The sequence below is a fragment of the Pelodiscus sinensis genome, chromosome 2, assembly GCF_052426305.1.
Source record: "Pelodiscus sinensis isolate ZL-2025 chromosome 2, ASM5242630v1, whole genome shotgun sequence".
Classification (NCBI taxonomy): domain Eukaryota; kingdom Metazoa; phylum Chordata; order Testudines; family Trionychidae; genus Pelodiscus; species Pelodiscus sinensis.
Window position 1 is genome coordinate 138,495,066 of NC_143053.1, and position 16,897 is coordinate 138,511,962.

The following is a 16,897-nucleotide window of genomic DNA, read 5'->3' on the forward strand; positions in this document are numbered from 1 at the left end:
TTGCTCAACATTAAGGAGATGATTATCCTGGTTTGATGCGAAAATGTAGAAAGAAAATCTAAGGAAATATAATCCTCAAGAGCTAGCACATTTTTTACGTAAAATGCAATTCACTTATACATTAATTCTCTGCAGCAAGGCATATCTGCAATCAGTTCTTTTGTCTTAATTTGTCCAATTATAATGTAACAGCAATTTCAGACATTTTTGTATTGAATCTTCAGATGCTGATGGATGTGTGAATTCAGACAGTGTAGTGAGGGGATGCAACTTCATCACACCTGAAAGAAGTCTCCTGTCATCTGTAGTTAATCATGTGGATTTCAAGTTCCACAGGGGAAAAATAATTCTTGACGTGATAAGTGACTGCTAGTAAAGTATACTTATAACTCTGGATTTCCTTAGTCAAGTCTACATGACAATCTTAAGTCAACCTATTTTAGGTCCTCAGAGGAATGCTTCCAGACAGCGAAGAGGAGCTGTCAGGGCACTCAGCACCCCCATGAGAACCCAGCTGCCCCTGGCTCTTGGGTTGCCTTGCCTAGGACTGTTGAATAAAAGTGTGGACTGTTGATTTTGCGGTGAGACCATGTTTTACATTATTATGTAATTCAAAATAGTCTATTTTTGCCACTTTTACCACTTTTTAATTTCTCTTATATTACCCTTTCCTAGCATGTGTCTTCCTTCCCCACTCTTTTCTCATATGGCTGAACCATGAAAAATCCATGTGGAAGCAAAAAAACGTCATCTCTTCAAGTTCATCACATAAGCAACTCAAATGAGAAAAAAAGACAAAATTACATATCCTGGGTCATTGCTCCATACCCTGGTGTTGCCATTTACACATTGCTAAACATTACTGCTGGCATGTTGCATTCCCTTAGCACTCATTTTATAGCGGTATAAATTGCTATGTAAGGGACAAAATGGAGGAGAAGCACGCCTGCTGTATCTTTGACTACTGAAGAAGTTTCTTCATCAAAGGAGTTATTAAATCTTATGTAAGGTTAGACCGACCAATATCATAGTTCAATGAGAGATTCACTGTCCCTTAAATATTTGATGCTGTGAGAGTTAAATGCTCCCTCAGCACAAAATAATTGAAATCAGAGCATGTTGTCACCCTCAAGTCATCTATCCCATCTACAGTATCAGATGGAGAAACCGTATTAAAATAATTCAGAGTCCCTGGATGGCAAATTCAGAGAGTCATTGAGGAGAGTAATTAGGAAGTTGTCTCAAATATACAATTTGCTCTCTGTGTCTGAAGTGTATTGAAGAAATAATTGAAGATATTATTGCAAATCAAGTTTAATAGTCCCAAAAATGGGTTGCAGAGTAGTTCCTTTCTCTAGTGATAAGACTGAAGAATTAAGACATCTCATTACAGCACGAGCATCATGATATTTTAAAAGGTACTGTTTCGCTATCTCAGTGTTTTTCTCTTGTGCAGAATGCCATTTTGCTGCAAGGTGTCACCTAGCACAGGTGTGCCAAGGAGAGCAATGATAGTGATGGTGATTTACAGTCCTAACAAAGGGGAAAAAAAGTAGTCCAGTAGCATCTTAGAGACTAATAAAAAATAAAGGCGGTGGGAGAGGGTGGAAGAGGGGAGGGGGAAAACTGGGAGGAGGGAGCTGGAAAGGGGAAGCAAGGAGTTGGGAATAATTCTTGGACACACTGGGTGCAGGTGAAAACAAGCAGAGGATTTATTGGTTCACACAGCTGGTGGAGTACTCATCAGGGGTTAACCTGATAAGCACTAACTTAACCAAAACATACTTTAGATTATATAGGTAGCAGATGGACAGAGGAGAAATACTTTGATAGGTCTAGCAGCGGAAGTGAGATATGCCCATAAGCCAATGGTCTACAACAGTTACACAGCATCTCTGCCCATTACCAATTTAACATGTTATCACTAATACAAATAGTTATTCCTAACAAGCTAAATAAGCCAACATAAACAAAAGCATGTTGATGGTCATTTTGTCGGCCGGAAATATAATGCATCTCCCGTGGGAGTGGTATTGCCTTGGCGTAATCTTTAGGATCCACGCTTATTTTCTAGGAACAAAGCATACAATAAAAAACAATCCCACGTGGTTGTTTGGTACCGGCCTTATCAAAGTGAGGCAGTTTTGGAATGTGGTTGCCAGGGGAACAAGGGTCACAGTAACTGCTGTACTGTATGCTTCCCAGGGCTGGCCTAATCATTTGAGATTTGAGTTTGTCAGTTCTCAGCAAGATACCATGGACTTCCTCAATATATCCTACACAAGGGGAACAAGGGCGAGGGGAAGCTCAAGGGTGGAGGGTCTCCCAGCACGGCAGGTGCAGGTGCCTTGGCGTCCCCAGGGAGATGGGGAGGAGGGTGTGGAGGTTGAGGTGGGGGGTGTGAAGATTGAGGAGGAGGGTGTGGAGGTTGAGGAGGGAGAGGCGGGAGGGGAAGGAGGAGTGGGAGCTGGGGAGTCAGCAGGTGCTGGAGCAGCACAAGGCAGCACGGTCTGCACCAGGATCTGCAGATGGGCACAGATGGCACGACCCTGGGCCAGCAGCTCCCGCCAGAACTCCTGTTCATCCTGCACCCACTGCTCCATGGTGCGGTGCAGGGCCTGCAGTGTTGTGGTGGACCTGCTAAGCCCTTGGGTGCGGGAGGATGTCCTGGGCTGGGCGGTGCGCCCTGCACGCACAGCTGGTGCGGCTGTGGAGAAAGAAGAAAAGTGGTCAGTTCTCCCTGGGGACGCAGCCCAGCCCCCTTCTGCGAGGTGAGGATTGACTGTGCCCTGCACCGTCAGAGCCGCTGTGCTTGCCCAGAGGTCATGTTTGGAATGTCCAGCTGGGAGCTGCCCCGAGACCGCACCCATGCCCCTGTGCTGTGTATAGTGCGGCCGAGGTGGGGGCAAGATGTCCCCTGCCTCTGTGTAGAGGGGGCCTGTGAAGGGAGGGCATCCTGCTGTGTCCCACCCCGGGGTCAGGAGCACGTCAGGTCTCTTCACACATGCGTGTGGCTATCAGGCCACAGCCCCTGTGTGGCACACAACTGGAGCCACCTGCCCAGGGGTGGCACGGCACATGCTCGCATGTGCACAGGTTGCTGCATGATCCATGGTAAGCAAGGCCCATGCGCGTGGTCCCTGGTCTCCCTCCCACTTCCCCACCCTGGGAAGGGGACAGTGATGGCACTTACCTGGTGTGGCCTCCCCGGAAAACCCTGGTGACTCCGCTGCTGGGATAGCTCGGGGGTCCGGTTGGCGTGGCACCCTGCGTGGTGGCTCCTGCTGCTCCTCCTCCGCGCCCTAGTCAGGGCCCTCCGGTCCCGGATCGCTGCCCCCCGGGGAGGCACGGACCATCCTGCCCCCCATGATGCGGTCCAGGGCATCAAAATAGGGACAGGTGTCTGCCTCTGTTGGGGAGCTGCCCCGTGTGGCCCTGGTGTATGCCTGCCACAGCGCTTTAATTTTCATGCGCACCTGCTCCTGGGTACGTATGTGGCCTTTGGTGACCATGGTGGCAGCTATGCGGCCGTAAACAGCGGCGTTCCTCTGTCTAGTGCGGATATCATGGACATTGGAGGCCTCCCTTCAAAGCTAATGAGGCCCATGATCTCTGCACTAGTCCAGAAGGGCGCCCGCTGTCTCCGGCCCCTGGTTGGCTCCTGGGAGCTGGGGGACTGGGTGGTGGACAGCTGGCTGGCACTGGCTGCCCGGCTCATTATTCAGCCACTTGGTCAGGGCAGCAGCTGCTGGCAGGCCTGGCTCTGGCACGTGCACTGTGGCCAGAGTCTACCCCTTTAAGGCCTCCAGGGCTACGGGAGAGGAGAGGAGTTTTCCTGGTTTGGCCCAGAATGGCCACCAGGGGAAACTGGGAAGGACTGGACGCCCCCTATTTCAAAATAAGCGTCTACACAGTGTTTATTTTGAATTAGCTATTTCGAATTTGGCGTTATTCCTCACAGAATGAGGTTTACCAAATTCAAAATAAGCGCTCCATTATTTCGAATTTATTTTGAAATAGTGGTTTGCCCGTGTAAATGTTATTAAAGTTAATTAGAAATAATGGCTGTTATTTCGAATTAACTGTGATGTGTAGACATACCCACTGTGAATGGCCTAGAGATAATACATAGTAGCCGTAGGAAACATAGCTCAAATAGTCTCCGAGATGTTAGATATAATTTGCAGAATCCACAGCATCTCACAAAGTCCCTGGAATCCTGTCAAAGCCCATAGAATCCTACAAAGTTTCTCGGAGCTGTTTCATCATCAAATCATTCCTGCTCCTGTCCATAATGAGTTTCCTATTCCTGGACCACACACCATTATTCTATCATCAAGCCAAAGCCCAAGATCCTGTCCATAAACCAAAGCATTGACACTGCCCCACCTATCACTCTCATCAGCAGGCTAAAGCAGACAGCTCATTACATGCTGAGCAGGTATGGACATCCCAGAGTTGTAGCCAGCCATTACAAGTAGCCTAGGCTAACAACAACGTAGGCCCATTGACTGTCTCTTGACTATTGCTACCTCAACCTCTATTCTGAGCTGTGCTTTGGGACTCCTTGATTTGTTTGATCCTCTAGAGGCAGGCATCCTGTGGTACTTGCAAAAGTAGAAGAGCTCTGCATGAAAACAAAAATCCATGTCTTTATGAAAGAGTAGCTAATAGGATACCAACTTGAGAATCGGAGGCCTCCAGTACAGCTGGGAGAAATTTTTCTGCCAACATTTGTTTATGAGAAAAATGCAGGTTTGGCAACACCATAATATTTCATAAATGCATGTGGACATCTCTGAGTTGTTTGTGTTGAAACAAAGCAAAATTTTTACAAAGTCAGAGTTTTACTTTGTCATTTTTTAAAGTAAAACATTTTAATGTTTTGGTTCAGAATGACTCTTTGCTCAGAAATTTCCTTCAAATTTGTTTTTAAATACTATAAATTAAAACAAAATGTTACACTGAAGGCTGGATGAAATAATTTGTCCCAAAACAAAATATTTTCTCAACTTTCAAATTAATTTTTTTTCAGTTTGACCAAAAATAATTTTTCCCCAATTTTTTGGAATTGTCAGAGAACTGAAAAATCCATGATTTGCACAACCCTGTATTGATTGGGTCTGGATTTAGCTTGTACCTGTCCGAGACAGAACATCAGAAATGGCTGCCCTGGAAGGGAGCCATAGCCTGTAATATCTCTAAGGCTGGTATAGGGGGCTTTGTCTGTGAGGTGGAGTGTTTTCCATATAAGGGCATGTAAATTAATAATCTTTCCCTGCTCGCTCCACCCATTGCAGTGAAAGATCAGCCAATGGGCTGACTTGTGCTCAGGCCTGCTACTCCACCCACTGCAGCAAAAACCAACCTATGGGGTGATAAGTTCACAGGCAATAAAACAGGCAGGCAGCCCCTCTCTCACTGGGGATTTGCATCGAGTGAGCGCCTGGCCTGATCACCCAGATGCCTTGCACCCCCTGCTCTTGAGTCTTACTGAGCGTACTCCGAGTTGGTCGACCCGAGTGGAGACAGTTTATGATCGTGTGACTGGTACTTGTGTTCCTGCTGTCTCCAGAACTGGTATAACCCCCTCCCCCCACCATCATCCCTATCCTAATTGATTTTTTAGTTGTCCTTATTGCTTGTCAAGTGACAGTGGTTAAAACGTTACTAAGTTAGTTTATAAATAGTTGTGGTTTAGGTTTTTTACTGTTTCCTTGTATAAAGTTGTGTAAATAATCAGCCCTATGGACAATACCAGTGTTAATTCAACTGTTCCTAACCCCTGGGCAGTTATTGGGAATTATTGTGATTTAGAAAAGCCTCAGGGAATTGTTTTGTGTTGTCTGGCAATCTGTTTAATTTTTGTTCTGATGATTGTCCGGCGCCATCAAAATAAAATCAGTTTGTGCTTTTTAAAACCCCCAGTTGTGGTCTCATCCTTTCCGGTATCCCTTCGAACCTCGTGTATTACGGGGACTGACAGTACCATTGCACCTTCCTGTATTGATTTGGTCTGGATTTAGCTCTGTAAGTCTTGAAAGGTCTGAACATTTCCTTGGGTTTGGATTTGTGGGAAATCTGGATATTATCAGTTCTGAGCTCACCAGGAATTGCTTTTGCAGATGCAGATTTACAGATGGGTATATGCACGTATATAACTGTCACCTATGTACATCAGAATGTAATGAAACTAGGAGCAGACACAGATCCTGAATCAATACTGCACAATTGCAGTGGTGCTATTTATTCGCTTCATATGTATCTAGGTAATTTAAGACATCCCATCCACCTAGTCCCCCATCCTCTTATGTTGGTATTCTCTCTCTGTGATGTTAATGTGAAACCTCTGGTATAAATATCCTGTTCTATAGTTTACAGTCTGTACTTAACAACGCTTAGCAGAGATCCTTTAGAAATAACAACAGTTTAATTTGCTGGAAAAGTAAAATTATTACAATAATTCAGAGAGAAACTTCATATCATTGGCAAATCTTGTATTTAAAAAAAAGCACTATTTATTGACATTTAATTAAAGAGTGACAAAACAATACAGAGTCCTTTACTGCTTCAGTACTGATTTTTCACAATATTTGTAGCTTACCATATGTTTGAAGTATGGTATAATACTTATGGAGGACATTCAATTTGTTCCTTCCAAGCTTCAATAGATGCAGTTAAGTCTGTCTCTTTTTAGACAAATTGTTAATGAAAAGGTAGCTGAACAATCATTTTCTTCTAATATGCAATTCTGTCTCCTTAAATACAGGAGTTTGACAGAGCTGTTCAGCAGTTAACAGTTTCTCTGTAGTACTGAACTCTGTGTGACCTTCAAACTAACAACTTTAGCATAAAGGGATAGAAGGAGGGGAAATGGCTAAAAATAAACATCAGATTTTTAATAAATGTAATCCCAGATTCCCGAATATTGAAAGGAAAAAGCATTTATCATATTGTTTCTTGATAGCATACAAAGAACTACCTTTAGCACAAAACTGAAAAGGTTTTATGGATTTGTTTTAAGATCTCTGTGGGATTGCTCTATGTGTGGTGGTTTTGCCTTAATGAGAGATTACCAAATTAATTGGAATATGCATTAACACTATAGAAAATAAGAACATAAAAACAGACATAATGGGTCAGATGGAAGGTCAGTCTAGCTCAATATCCTGTCTTCTGACAGTGGGCAATGCAAGGGGCTTCAGATTGAATGAAAAGAATGGGTAATCATCAAGGGATCCATCTCCTGTGGCCATTCCCAGCTTCTGGCAAATAGAGGTTAGGGACATTTCAGAAAATGGTTTTGCACCCCTGCCTATTCTGGCTAAGAGCCATTGATGGACTTATTGTCCATAAGGGTAAGTGTAGACAGCAAAGCTATTTTGGGATACTAGAGGTATCCCAAAATAGCTATTCTACGTCTTTTAAACGCGCCCGTTATTTTGAAATATTTTTGGAAATAATGGGCACACTACTTCGGCACCCATGTATCCCTCATTCCACAAGGGTTAAGGGATATGTCGAAATAACGCATTTTCAAAATTTGGCGCTGTGTAGATGCGCCAAATATTGAAATAAGCTATTTTCAAATACAATTGAAATAAGATATGCAATTACTAGTTCTTTTTTGTAATCCTGATATAGTTGTGGCCTTCATAAAATCCTTTGGTAAACAGTTTTTCAGGCTGACTGTACGTTGTAAGAAGAAATATTTCCCTTTGTTTTAAACCTGCTGCCTATTACTTTCATTTGGTGACTCCCTAGTCTTTGTGCTATAAGAAATATAAAGGGTGTTATTTTCTCTATTTTCTCCTCACCAGTCATGATTTTATAGATGTCTATCATATTCCTCTGGGCTTAGCTTTCTCTTTTCCAAGCTGAAAAGTCCTACTCATCTTAATCTCTCTCCTCACATGGAAGCTGTTCCGTATCCATAATTTTATGCCCTTTTCTGTACCTTTTTCAGTTTTAGTATATATTTTTAAAATGGGGCAACGAGATCTGCATCCAATAGTCTAGATGTGGGCATACCATGTTTTTCTATAGGGACAATATGATATTTTCTGTGTTATCAATTCCTCTCCTAATGATTTCCAACATTGTTAGCTTTTTTTGACTGCCACTACAAATTGAGTGGATGATTTCAGAGAATGATCCATATTGACTCCAAGATCTTTCTTGAATGGCAACAGCTAATTTAGACCCCATCATTTTATATGTATAGTTGGAATTATGTTTTCCAATTTACTTTGCTTTTATCAATATTCAATTTATTTTTCCATGTTGTTGCCCAGTCACCCATTTTTGTGAGATCCCTTTGTAACATTTTACACTCTGCTTCAGAGGAAACTGTCTTGAATAGTTTTGTATCATCTGCAAATTTTGCCACCTCACTGATTACCCCTTTTTCCAGATCATTTATAAATACTTTGAAGAGCTCTGTTTCTAGTAAAACAGAAACAGAAGACCCCACTGTTTACCTCTCTCCATCATGAAAACTGACCATTTATTCCTACCCTTTGTTTCCTGTTTTTTAACCAGTTTCTGAGTCATGAGAGCACCTTCTCTCTTATCCCATGACAGCTTACTTTGCTTAAGAGCCTTTGGTGAGGGATGTTGTCAAAGGCTTTCTGAAAATCTAAGTACACTGTATCCACTGGATCCCACTTGTCCACATATTTGTTGATTCCATTAAAGAATTCTAGTAGACTGGTAAGGCATGATTTCCCATTACAAAAGCCTTGTTTACTCTTCCCCCAAGAAATCATGCTCATCTCTGTGTCTGATAATTCTGTTCTTTATTATAGTTTCAACCAGTTTGCCTGGTACTGAAGTTAGGCTTACCAGCCTGTAATTGACAGGATCACTCTGGGGGCCCTTAAAAAAATATTAGCACATTAGCTATTCTCCAGTCATCTGGTACAGAGGCTGATTTAAAGTCCATGAAGACTGATGCAAAGAATTAATTTTAGTTTCTCCACAATGAAAAAGGTTTAAGGAAGCCTATCTTTTTGTCGCTGATAAAAAAGTCAAAAGTTAAATAAAAGACAAAAGCAGATGGTTTTACCTGTTTCATTATATTAAATGCACCTATCCAATCCTCTAAATCAGCAGTGGGCAACCTAAGCTATTGAATGGGTCACATGAGTGACCCTCCTTCATCTCAGTGTATCTCAAGATTGTCATAACCAAGATGGTGTCCCAGGATAGGGTAGTTTTGCAACTCTCTGGCATGCCTAGAATGTGCCAGGTATTCTGATTCTGTAGCAGTGCTTTGATTGGATGCAGAATGAGCACACAGCTCTCGTAGTCTATGTCCGTGGTCACCAACCCGTCGATCGTGATCAACTGGTCGATCGGAAGGGCTCGACCAGTCGATCGCAAGGCATTTGGGGCCCCCTCAATTCTCTCCACCCCCAAGAAGCCCCACTACCTTCCTCCAAAAATGGAGGTAGTGCCAGCTTCCCGTGGGATGGAGGGAAGTCCGGCAGCTGTGCGCCACTTTGGGGGTTTCCGGAAATGCGTTGCCTGCTCCCCTCCTCCAGGTCTATGGCGTGCCGGGAGGAGGTAGGAGTCCTGGAGGAAGGCGTGTGCTGGGACTTGGCGGGGAGAGAGTGGGAGGGGAGGCATGCACTGGGGCTCCCCTCCTCTGCGGAGAAGGAGGGAGGAGTCCCGAGAGCAAGTGCGTGCTGGGGAGGGGGAAGGAATCCTGTGGGGAAGCGCGCACTAGGGCTTCCCTCCGCGGGGGGGTGGGGTGGAGGGGAAGTGAGGCACACACCGGGGCTTCCCTCCTCTGCAGGGGAGGAGGTAGAAGTCCTGAGGGCAAGCGCGTGCCGGGAGGGGGGAGGAGTCCTGGGGGGAAACATGCACCAGCACATTCCTCCTTTGCAGGGGAGGGGAAAGGAGTCCCGGGAAGAGGCTCTTGCCAGAGCTTCCCTCCTCTGGGGGGAAGGCACGTGCCAAGGATTCCGTGCCCCAGCCAACACCCTGTCCCCTGTTCCCACTGGCATTCTGCCCCCAGTGGCACCCTGTCCCCACCCCAGCACCCTGTCCCTTGCCTCCACTGACACCCTGTCCTCTGCCCCAGGCCCTTGCCCTGGAATCCACTGGCCCTCTGTCCCTTGCCCCATTCCCCTGTCACTTGCCCCAGCACTCATTGGCACTCTGCTCCAGCACCCTGTCCCCTGCCCTGGCACCCAGTCTCCTGCCTCAGCACCTACAAGCACCCTGTCCTCTGCCCCAGCACCCATTGGCACCCTACCCAGCACCCTGTCCCTTGTCCCGGTACCCCTGGCACCCTCCCCCAATACCATCTGCCCTGCTCCCACCAGTACAGCTGGGGCCACATTAGTGAGGCTTGTGGGGGGTTTGGAGGGTTTTTTATTTTGCATCTCACTTGTGTGGCCTCAACTGACTTTTCTGTGGGTCAGTGACCCCTGACTCAAAACAGGTTCCCTGCCCTTCTCATAAATAAAGACAGTGCAGAAACTTTTTGTGTTTGACATAGTATTTTATTTAAAAATGAAGCCTGGCCAACAAACCCCCATCTGCCCACAGCATCATAACACTCCTGCACTCCCCCTTCCCCCAGACCCTCAAGCTGAACCTGTCATACACTGGAACCCCATTCCCTGAGTCCCTCACATACCCAAACCCAAATTTCTGCACCCTCATATCCACAAGCCTGTGGCTTGCTTAGTACCCTAACCCTACATCTGACCCCAACACTGGCCTGCCGGAAGCCCCCTCCCCGACCCAGCATCCCCTTCTCTACCTCCTCCTGCATCCAGATTTCTTCCCAGAGCTTGCATCTCTCACCCCTTCCCACACCCAAATCCCTCATTCCCACCCCAGAGCCTACACATCCTGCTTTAACCCAGTGAGGGTAAGGCTAGACTGCAGGGCTGCGTCTAGACTGGCAAGTTTTTCCGCAAAAGCGACTGCTGTCTACACTGGCCGCTTGGATTTGCGCAAGAACACGGACGATCTAATGTAAGATTGTCAGTGTTCTTCCGCAAACACTATGCTGCTCTCTTTCGGGAAAAAGCCCTCTTGCGCAAATGTATTTATTCAAGAGGGCCAGTGTAGACAGCTAAAAACTGTTTCCGATCCTCCGGAAAAAAGCCCTTTTCCGGAGGATCTCTTATTCCTACTTCAAAGAGGAATAAGAGATCCTCCGGAAAAGGGCTTTTTTCCGGAGGATCGGGGCCAGTGTAGATGCTCTTTTCCGGCTTTTCTACAAGCCGGAAAAAAGCGGCGGACATTTTTATTTAAATGCCGCGGGGGATATTTAAATCCCCTGCGGATTTCCCTATTACGACCTGGAAAATTAGCATGCCCCTTTCGGAAAAGGGGCCAGTGTAGACGTAGCCCAGCTGGGTAGACATACCCATAGTGAAAGATAGCGTCTGTCCCAAAAAACTTATCGTCTGCATACCCATGCCTACTCAGCTAACTCATCAAGACTTCTGCTTTCCCAGGCTGCATACATTCACGAACTCTTCAGTATATCCTCCCCAGAAAGGGGCTTGGAAAATAAATTGTCTGAAAGGTTAATGGACTCTGGGTCTGTAGGCAAATACATCGCTATCAACCCTCTTTCCTTTAATTAGGCTAAGCTGTTATCCTAAGCATTAATCCCAACACACATGCACTAGAACCACATGGGGAGACATTGGCAAATGTAAACACATTTATACTTGGGCAAATCCAACAGTGAGTCTGTGGTATTTTTAGGAATAGAACCCATGTTTCCTGACACCTTTCTCCTGCTCTAACTACCCAGAACATAGTCAGCAAATGAATTTTAGTGATCAGTGTGATATGTTTTTCAGTAATTAGTAAATTCTTCTTTGAATGATGATCCCTGTGATGGGGCCTTCCCTATACTTTATGAACATATGTTTATGAATATGCATAACTGGAAAATGCCTCATGCTAAATAATTCTTGTAAGGTATTATTGGAAAGCTTGTAATCTACTGAATGTGTATATTCTATTTGTATGCGTGTATCATCTCTGTATCTGAAATTGGGAATATTGACTGTCAATTTATTTTCATGTTGGGAAAAGCCTATTGCTAGCTCTCAGTGAAGAATGAAGCCAGACACAATGAAGGAGCCAGACATAGAACTAAGGGTACGTCTAGACTACATGCCTCTGTCGCCAGAGGCATGTAGATTAGGCTACCAGACATAGGAAAATGAAGCGGCGATTTAAATAATCGTCGCTTCATTTAAATTTACATGGCTGCCGTGCTGAGCCGACAAACAGCTGATCAGCTGTTTGTCGGCTCAGCGCGATAGTCTGGACGTGCGGGTGTCGACATCAAAGGTATTTGTCGACCACCCAGGTATGCCTCCTGGGATGAGGTTTACCTGGGTGGTCGACAGATACCTTTGATGTTGCCACCCGCGCGTCCAGACTATCGCGCTGAGCCGACAAACAGCTGATCAGCTGTTTGTCGGCTCAGCGCGGCAGCCATGTAAATTTAAATGAAGCAGCGATTATTTAAATCACCGCTTCATTTTCCTATGTCTGGTAGCCTAATCTACATGCCTCTGGCAACAGAGGCATGTAGTCTAGACGTACCCTAGGAGCCCCCAGACAATTGAATCAGGGAGAACTGTCTTCCTGCAGATGTGATACACTGCTACTGACTCACGTAAACTTGTAACCATGTACCAGTTGCTGAAATCCATCTTGAATTTTGTACTTTTCCACAGACGTGTGTGGGGTGGGGATGGAAATCAAACAAAAGCTTCCTGCCCTAAGGAAATTCCGTATGAGGCAAGGAAAGTAACCAATGATTGTCCTCAGCTGTCTTTACAAACTGCCTCCTCACCCCAAGAGGATACATGAAAACACCTGGAAACAAAAAAGACTGTAAGGGTGGAGGACAACTGCTGGACCAAGTGAGAAAGAACATTTTTGGCCTGAGAAGGACTTTATCTGAAATAAGAACTAGGATGAGAAATGATGATTGGTAACAAGCTCTCTTAGTATATTAAGCTAGGCTTAGATGTTCTGTTTTTATTTTGTTTAGTAACCTACATTGTTCTGTCTGCTATCTCTTATGACCACTTAACTATTACCTTTTACACTTAATAAAATCACTTTTGTTTATTAATAAAATCCACTGTAAATAATTGTTATCTGAGGAGGAGGGGAGAACACAGCTAAGCATATCTCTATTTCGTTGATAAAGGGGGCAAACATTGTATGACCTTGCTCTGTCTAAAACTTTATACAGAGTAAGATGGATTTATTACTAATAAATAGCTAAAGGGCCCAGGACACCTGGCCACTGCTGCTTCTGCAGCAGTGGCCGGGAGCCCTGGGCCCTTTTGAATTCCTGGGCCCAAAGGCAACTGTCCCCTTTGTCCCTCCCTTGTCAGTGGGCCTGCCTGCTTTAGAAAAAAAGAAGAAGAAGAAATGTCTCCAGATTTGTAACCTGAGTGGTTACTCTTTAAAATGCCAAAAAGATTGTTAGGAACCTCTAATCAACGACCCCAAAGATTTTCTTTGCAACCAGACCCATCTTGTCCCTTGGCATGATTTGATCTCCCTCCCACAGCATTGCCACAGCTGAGTAACTGTCAGATTTTGCTCCTCATGTCAAACCCTCAATAACAATTTTCCCAAGTAAGGATGGAGTAGATGTTAAACTTATTTATATGCAAAACGCAGTTCATTCTGTGTTTATTCTTGCTGTTATAAAATGGCAATATGTGCTAGAATAAAAGTAACACCATAGTTTATAATGTTTATTCTGCTTTTATGTGATCATGGCTGCTGGATTAAAACTCATTCGCCAGCCCATTAAAATGAAACAATCTGTTTCATCACTTGGGCCTAAGGAATATTGAAGAGTCATTTAGTAAATCACTAGTTTGGACAAATGTTGGTAGGCATAGGTCTCTGAGGGAGGCAATATGTCTGCCTTCTCTTGCTATTGTACTGAAAGAAAGATGTACCCAGTGTCAAAGGATTAATTTAATCCTTAATTTAAAAAAAAAATTTTTTTGATACTGGAACTTCTAGTTTGGCTGCAACCTCCTAAAATGCCAGTAACAAATATTCAGATGTAACCTGCTTTCCTTGTGAGCCAACTAGAGACGTGTACATTGACTGTTTTTACAGTATTTTGAATCACTACCCATTCTGAGGGTTCTATAAATACCCTAAATGCTGCAAATGTAGCACAAATATCCCCTGGGCATTGCTCTTTCAAAATATTTTCCTTCAAATTGAAAATTGTAGCAATGCAGAATCATCAGAATGTAATGAAGCAAACAAGAAGCTGATTCAATAATGCCCATTTGTGCAAGCCAGGCTTCTAGGCAAGAAATATGGAATACAAACTTAGTTTGACTGAATATGGGATTTGTTATTGTTTATAATAAAGAATATTGAAAATATTGTAAGCCCTCCCTCCCATTAATGATTGAATTCACTTTGATACCTTTAGTAATTTTACTCCATGTAAAACTTCCATGGTTTCAACATCATGGTATATTTAAACCTACATTTCAGCAGTTGCAGTTGTTGTAGATATGCCTAATAGTGCAGCTGTGAACTTTGTCAAAATGGTGAATCACATAAGCCATTCGAGTAGTACAATATGGAGACAATTTTTTATTTCACAAAGTGAAGAAAGCTACTAGGGAAAAGCTGTTTGAGATTTGATTTTAATAAATAGGGAGGAACTGGTTGAGAATTTGAAAGTGGAAGGCAGCTTGGTTGAAAGTGATTGTGAAATGATAAAGCTCATGATTCTACGGAGTGGTAGAAGGGAGAACAGCAAAATACAGACAATGGATTTGAAGAAGGCAGACTTCAGTAAACGCAGGGAGTTGCTAGGTAAGGACCCATAGGAAGCAAGACTAAGGCCACATCTTCACTTGCCACAACAGAGATTCATCTTCTGGTGTCCAATTTAGTGGGTCTAGTAAGACCTGCTAAATCAAACATTGAGGGTATGTCTACACTACAAAGTTAATTCGAACTAACGGATGTTAGTTTGAATTAACTTTGATAGGCGCTACACTAGCACTCCGCTTATTCGAACTTAATTCGAACTAGCGGAGCGCTTAGTTCGAACTAGGTAAACTTTATTCTACAAGGACTAAGCCTAGTTCGAACTTACTAGTTCGAATTAAGGAGTGTATAGCCCCTTAATTCGAACTAATGGGAGGCTAGCCCTCCCCAGCTTTCCCTGGTGGCCACTCTGGACAACACCAGGGAAACTCTATTGCCCCCCTCCCGGCCCCAGACCCCTTAAAGGGGTACGGGCTGGCTACGATGCCCGTGCCAGGTGCAAGCCTGACAGCACCCAGCTAGCAGACCCTGCACCTGACACGGCTCGAGCCAGCCACCCGATGCCCCCCAGGACCAGGCTGGCGGCTCCCGGGAGCTTGCCCGGGACCGCAAGAGGCGGGCACCCGCCTGGTCTAGTGCGGACATCGTGGACCTCGTCCACGACCTCCGCACTAGGCACAGGAAAGTGGCCGTCTAGGGCAGGAGAGCTGCCAGCCTGGACACCCAGGAGCAGGTGTGCATGAAAATCAAGGGGGTCCACTGAGACCCCCGACCCTGAGCCCTGAGCTTACAATGGCCGTACTGGGTCAGACCAAAGGTCCATCTAGCCCAGTAGCCTGTCTGCCGACAGTGGCCAACCCTAGGTACCCTGGAGGGGATGGACCGAAGACAGTGACCAAGCCATTTGTCTCGTGCCATCCCTCTCCAGCCTTCCACAAACTTTGGGCAGGGACACCACTCCTACCCCCTGGCTAATACCACTCCATGGACCCAACCTCCATGAATTGATCTCATTTCTCTTTAAACTCTGTTCTAGTTGTAGCCTTCACAGCCTCCTGCAGCAAGGAGTTCCACAGGTTGACTCTTTCCTTTGTGAAGAACAACTTTCTGTTACTACTTTGAAGCCTGCTACCCATTCCTTTCCTTTGGTGTCCTCTAGTCCTTCTATTATGGGAACGAATGAAGAACTTTTCTTGGTGCACCCTCTCCACCCCACTCATGCTTTTATAGACCTCTATCCTATCCCCCCTCAGTCTCCTCTTTTCTAAACTGAAAAGTCCCAGTCTCTTTAGCCTCTCTTCATATGGGACCTGTTCCAAACCCCTGATCATTTTAATTGCCTTCCCCTCTCCCACCTCCTTTTCCCAGTCTCCCCAAGTTTTATTCAATAAAGAGAGATTCTATTTTTGACCACACGTTTTCTTTATTTTGTACATCAGGAAGGGGTGCTAGGGAAGGGTAAGTGGAAGGAGGTGAGGGAGGAATGGGGCACGAGCCCCTGATGGGGAGGACTGGGCTGGCTCTGCGGGCTTCTGGGGGTGGAAGTTCTCCTGCAGCCCCCCAATTATCCCCTGTCCCCAGATGGCAGCCTGCGGCAAGTGCAGCCGATCTGATGGCCGAGTGCTGTGATGTGCCCAGTGTGGGCACTCAGAGCACTCCAAGCCAGGACTGGTTTGCAAGCAGGGCAACCATGGGAATTGTCTGTCCGGGGTGGGGGTCGGGTCCCTTGAAGCACAGCCCTCGGCTAGCCAGAGACAGCATCTCCACGCTCTAAGTCCTCCTCTGATGCCCTGCCGGCACTGCTTCCGGCCATCCTTAATCCCGGTTCAGGGTCCACTTAATGTGGACATGCTAGTTCGAATTAGCAAAACGCTAATTCGAACTAGTTTTTTAGTCTGGATCTGTTAGTTCGAATTAGCTTAGTTCGAATTAACTAATTCGAACTAAGTTAGTTCGAATTATCGCTGTAGTGTAGACATACCCTGAGGGTGCATCTACACTGCAGGGCTTAGCTCAATTTGCATAGCTTATTTCTAGTTATGTCAATTGTGTAGCTTATTTCAAAATAGCTTATTTC

At 45.1% G+C, this 16,897-nt stretch overlaps 1 protein-coding gene across 2 annotated transcripts in view; it reads left to right on the forward strand.

The window, feature by feature from the left end:
- The window catches only part of ATPSCKMT (ATP synthase c subunit lysine N-methyltransferase), a 57,673-nt gene extending 44,466 nt beyond the window's left edge, over positions 1-13,207 (forward strand). Inside the window, exon 7 of one of the 2 annotated variants that reach the window (XM_006111036.5) lies at positions 12,726-13,207. The gene's annotated coding sequence lies outside the window, so the exon portion shown is untranslated. Of the gene's footprint in view, positions 1-443; positions 1,580-12,725 lie in introns of those variants that run through there. The other variant, XM_006111035.5, reaches the window with a different exon arrangement.
- Positions 13,208-16,897: the final 3,690 nt, after the last annotated feature.